Source organism: Corvus kubaryi, unplaced genomic scaffold (assembly GCF_017639235.1).
Source record: "Corvus kubaryi isolate FWS band 111438036 unplaced genomic scaffold, C.kubaryi_AGA036_p1.0 133, whole genome shotgun sequence".
Classification (NCBI taxonomy): domain Eukaryota; kingdom Metazoa; phylum Chordata; class Aves; order Passeriformes; family Corvidae; genus Corvus; species Corvus kubaryi.
Genome location: NW_024580667.1, coordinates 26,832,896 through 26,838,895, shown reverse-complemented (window position 1 = coordinate 26,838,895; position 6,000 = coordinate 26,832,896).

Sequence of the window (6,000 nt, the reverse complement as noted above, 5' to 3'; positions counted from 1 at the left end):
TAACACATTATCACTTGAAAAAGAAACTATCCTCTGCCAAATTGTTTAGTAATTCTCCACATGCCATTCACTGGTAGTAAACAGAATAGACTACTACATCTCCTAATAGTGGAGATATAAAATAAAACTGTTTTCTTTCTAGACAGACCCTGCAGCTCAGTGTTTTAACCATTTGTCATTTGGGAAGTGAACTTTGGCCAGGAGACCAGTGGTCTCCACATGAAAAGAACAAAAATAAAAGTCTCTTTTTATTTCAAGCACCCAGGTCTGTTTGTGTAAGCAGAGGGTAAGAGTTTACAGTGGATTACAGGTCATCATATATAATGGCATTTGCTCTTAAATGGTCACCAGCTTCATTATCTGTACCCATTAAAAGCGGATTTGAACCGCAATGCCAGACTGCACATATGTTTCACTTCATAATGTACAGTTCTAAAGAGAGAAATGAGCTCAGCAAAATTTTTTTAATCCAACTTCTATGTTCAATATTTTAAAACTATGTTACATGCACTGTTTTCTTTTGTTCCACCTGCTTCCTTTTTCCACTTCATTTTCTTTTGCTCTCTATTACAGTTTATGCCTCTGCTTTTGTGGGTCTAGCTTGTAATGTATTTCTTCAGATTTCAGTATTTTCCTCCCTTAGAATCAGCCTGCTCTCACCTCTCTTTCTCTACAAGGAAGTCTTCTCTTTCTGATTGTGTCTTTCTTTAGCTCCTCGTTCCCTACTTTTTTCCTATTTAATACATTGCTAAGACTTTCTTTTTCTTCCCTTTGTTACGTGTCTCTCTTAAGTTAGTGCCCCTCTTCTCTTTCCCATCTCAGCTCGCTCCCTCATTTACCTGCTCTTTCAAATGTTCAGGGCTTCTCCCCTTTGTTCTCTGCTTTCCATCCCTTCCACTCTTCACCTTTCCTTGTTCTCTCCTCACCACAGCCTCCTCCTCTTCTCACCTTCTCTTATCCCTTCAGCATTGCACACAATCTTTTGCCCATTTCTCTACATTTTTCCCCTCAAGGAAATGATCAAAGCCTGAGTACTCCTTTTCTGACTCCCCAAGGGTTGTTGGGGAATTTATCTCTGTTTCCAGAAGATCCAAGAAAAGGAATGTCAGGAGACCTTGTGTGATCTTGTTTGTATTTCCTGGGATGCCAGGGGAGGATAAAGCCTCATGACCTACTGAGAAAGTTTTTTCTCTAGGTCTGTGGTCTGTAAGCATGAGTGAGGGCAAAGGCTTCTTTGGGGTTGCTGCATAGCCTTTGCAGGTGTTTCTTTCCACCTGCCAGACAGGGATCCAGCCCTCGCCCTCTCCTCCACGCTTCTCAGCTGGAGAAGTCAGGTGGTGGGACACAGCGGGGACAGTAATTCCACCACTTGCTCTGTGACTTTTGGTGCAAAGGACAGCCTTCCTTCCCCTAGGCATAGGCAAGCAGCAAAGCTGCCCTGCATCCCTAGGGGGAGAGACCAGCATGGGGTCGGGCCCCATCCTCATGTACCACCTACAGGTGACTGTCCATGCCTGGGGCTTGTCACCTGAGCATACCTCAGTTTGCCTTGTGTCTGTAACTGAAATTTCAAACTAAAACCAGCAGGTGTCTGAGTGGCAACATCCTGGGGTGAAGATACAGGCTCCTGCTGTTTGTGTTGTGCAGCACCACAAACACACCAGTTGTAAGTCAAGTTTGGAAACACTTCTGTAACAATAGTGAGTAGTAATAAACAGAAAAGAAATTGTTTATCACTGTTATGCTGCTAAAAAAATTAATCTTTAGCATATTGCTCTGAAAAGAGGCACAAGGCACTGTAGAAGGGTCTCTTCATATCCTGGGCTCCCTGTGAACCACCGCCTAGGAGGGCATTCCCATTTAGCCAACGCATATAAGTAAAGGCTGAGCAATTGCTGCAGGACCGAGCCAAGTGTGCCATGAAATTTAATTAAGGTCAACAGGCTGTGGTGTCTGGTGGGGCCTGAGGAGAGCCCTTTCACTGCCTGCACAAACAGGGCTGTCATTATCAGTGTCCCAGGGCAAACAACCCATTAAAGGCCACTGGAAATGCTCCTGTCCCCTCCATGGCTTTCTGTCAGGCCTAGTGTGAATATTACAAATTAAGTGGAAACACGCAGCAAGATTCCTTGCAGACTCCTAATTAGCCTTCTCACAGTGTCACTGCTCATCGGCAGTTCTGCTAGATGTGGTGGCACTGTCCATGTAGCAGGGGGATGCCAAAAATAGCTTTTGGCAGGGATCCTCTGCCACCATGGTGGCATGGCAATTGGGGGACACCAAGCACCGTGTCCTCAGGGTGACGGCAACCATGGCACCACCACGTGTTCCATGGCAATGCAGCAAGGTGCCCAAGGCACGACAAGCAGCGACAGGGCATCATCCCCAGCTCAAAAAACTCACTTTGGGGTGCCACCTGAGAGCAGATCCCACAGGAGGGACAGGAGAAGCATGGAAGACTGGACCATCCCACACTTGCCATATCCTATCTTCACAGAGAGAGGTGCAGTCACAGCCATTGGTCCTGCCTGTGGACGAGTAGGATCTGGTCCCTCCTCTCCCCCTTTCTTGTGCCCACCACCCCCTTCCAGATCAGGTAAGGTGGGCAGCCTCGAGCTGGTCCACCTCTGCAAACAGGACCACAGAGGTGAGCAAACAGCGAGGCACATCAGACAGCTGAAGGAGAAAAGCCATGTTCTTCTGAGTCTTTTTAACTTACAGGATCAATATTTGTGTAATATTCATGTCATAGGACTAAATATTTGCTATAGGATTAAGTATTTCTGTGCTGCTCTAGTGACTTCACTAGCCTCCAGTGCCTGGGGCTGCTGGTAATGAGCTGGAGTCACACACCAAACTGAATTATTATTACCAACACGTTTAGATGCAGCCTCATACCTGATGAATGACACCTGCTGTGAAAAATGAGTGATGCTATTTTTGGAAGGTATTTATCTGGTGTTTGGAGGGTAGCTTGAGACGTATGCAATTCAAATGCATTTCTTTAGGTAGGATAGCGATCATTACATTATCATATTCAATGAAAGTCTATCTACAAGTACATGTTCTCTATGTGCTGTATGTGCGCAAAATGTGTATCCTAGATACCTAATGGCAATGACAGATCCAAGCTGTAAATAAACTGGTAAGTCAAATGTGCATTACTGGGCCCAGATCACTAAAACCAGTAGGAACTTATTCTGGAAAGGAGTGCAGGATTGGATCAAACACAGTAAAGACAAACATTATTGTTTAATTTCTGGAGATTAAAGCAATATTACAGATTTAAACTTGGATGACATTTTGCACACCACTTGGAAAATCACATTACAGATTTGCCAAGGCACTTACAGCTTAAAACTGCCTTATGGAAAAATTCTTGATACTTTTTTTGAAAACTGCAGGTACATTCCCCCACTCTCTCCCTCCTTTTTCTACTGCCCTTACTTCTTCTAATCATGTTCCACGAGTAAAAGGAAAATAAACTGATAAAATATTTACAGACAATGTTTACACAAGCAGGGTTTTTTTAATTAGTATTTTTTCACTTTTCCTGACTTGCAGGTGAAAGTGAGAATTAAAAAAAAGCACAGGTGTGTTTGCACAGTTGTCTTGCTTGATCCCTATTGATAGAGACATTGCCCTGGACAGTGTTTAAAGTCGGCTTGAAGTGGGATTATTAATGTGGATTTTCTGATTTCTTTTTTCTTGGGACACCACCTTGTTCCCAGTAATGTCACTTGGACATTCAAAACAAACCAGTGAAAACCTTTCCCTCTCTTTCTCCAGTAAAAAGCCCCAACATTTTCAAAGGGCCAAATTTGGATTGTCCCAAGGCTTTATGGCAGCCCCATGCATGGCTGTCACTGGAAATGTCAATGATACTGCCATCAGTAGTGTTCTGTTCAAGGATGGACCCAGGAAAGAATCAGATCTGCAAATGCAATAACCACTATCAGGACTGCAGGCTGGCAGGTCTATGAACTAAAGATAGAGCAAAACCAAAGACCAGCAAGATTCTGAAACCTCCCTTGCATTTACTGTTTTCTATCCTTGTCTTGTTGTGGCTCAAAAGCGGGTTATTTCCTGGGCAGGTACCTGTGCACTAGGCTGTTTACCAGGAGAGAAACAGAGCCATGACAAGCCAGGTCTGGGTAAAGTACTTGTGCTCCTCTGTCCTCTGATACCAGGCACACCAGACCCCCCACTCCTGGGGACAGGAGGGAGGCACCTATGCCTTGACTCAGGGTTCTGCAGGAGTGACTCCCTGCCTTTCCAACTAGAGCTGCCTGTTGGCTCCAGTCAGGGTTCCTCCAGAGCAGACAGAGCCCCTTTGCCCGTAAAGTGGTGTACAGGTGCATGCTTAGATCACCTGCTTGAGCCCAAAGTACTGGCATCCTAATCTCATCAGAAAATCCATATTCCTATGCTTGCAGACCACGGGTTTGCTCTCAATATCACACTTGGTAGCCGCTGGCACTTGGTAGCACACTTCACTTGGGTTGGAGTGTTCATGGGCTGACACTCATCAGCATGCTTTTGAGATGCACATGGAACACTGGCAAATGTGTTTTCATTTTCCCCTCCAAAATACAGCTAGACTCTTATTCCCAGGTTTTTTTCATCAGCATAGCTCAACAAAGCCACTTTCTTCTTCTTAATTAGCAAATTGCTTATCAACAAATAAAAAATTATTTTGTCCCATTTTATTTCACAATTTCTTCCTTTTAGCTTCCAAACAAAATACCTTGCTTCACAAAACTCTTTTTCACAATACCACAGTAGTCTATTATGGGATCTCAGACTTCTCTAAACAGCCTTAGGTGCTTAACACATATATTCTTTAAACAGTGTAATTTTACTCCTCACAGTGGGAAGCAGACATCATTCATAAAGTTCCTGTTTCCCCAGGAGATCAGCACTGAGTAATGCTCTGCACAATTAAGTATTTTAATTTGACTGTGTATGTGAGACATTGAACCAGGAGCTTTTTCCAGACCAGGGCATTCTTTGAAAAACTGTAAGAAAGGCAGGTGCTTGAGCAAGCTAATTTCTTTTAAATGGTTGGTTTCTGATGAGTGGAACATGGGCTATTCAACAATACCCCACTCAAAATTTTATCATATAATATACCACGTCCCAAAAGAACAGGTTCAGTGAAAAGCTGTGATTCAGTGATAGATTGGACATACACACAGAGACAGGAGCTGCGTAGGATAAACAGGGCTTTTATGCCAGCACACAGGATTTGAGATCTAGAGTTTCTCTTCAGAGATTATGAAAAATCAGTGTTCTACAGGAGATTGAGTTGTCTGTAATTTATGCTGCATTTATTTGTACTAATTTTTCCTGCTCATCTCTCAGTTTCCAATCTTCCTCTCAGTAATATGCATTCAAATTTTCAGTCCATATTCCTGTTAACTGCTGAAATTATCTCTCGTAAGTAATGCTCCGTAGATCTATTAAATGCATTGAAAGTATTTACAGTAAAATTCAACTGAAATTTGTCAAGCTAGTTTTCCCAGTTCATTTTAAGTAATGTGTGAATAATAAAACAATGGAAATCGTATCATCTCCTTATCTTATCACTGAATAGCACATTTATCTACCAAAATGACCTAAGGAGACTTTCCTCAACATATGAACCAAGACATGTACACCTTCTGTCTAGAACTGCAAGTTAATGATGATTAGGGTTCTGCATCTTATTATGGCTGTATTAAAACTTGCTATTAAACATAATATCCTGTAGTGACTGAAACTTGTTAGTTAATGTGAATTACATACATGCTTTATCTAAACTAGTGGTTTGAAATATGCATTTACAAGTATTTCTCATTTCTTCACTCCCTAGAAATGCAAGCTAAAGATACCACTAGTAATGCATTCAGCTTTGAGGGAACTTTGTGAACAGGTAAGGATTTCATACCTTGGATCTCATGTGAGAACTAAAACAAGTGGACAAAAAGAATCCAGTCAACCTCCATCTAGTTTCACAGG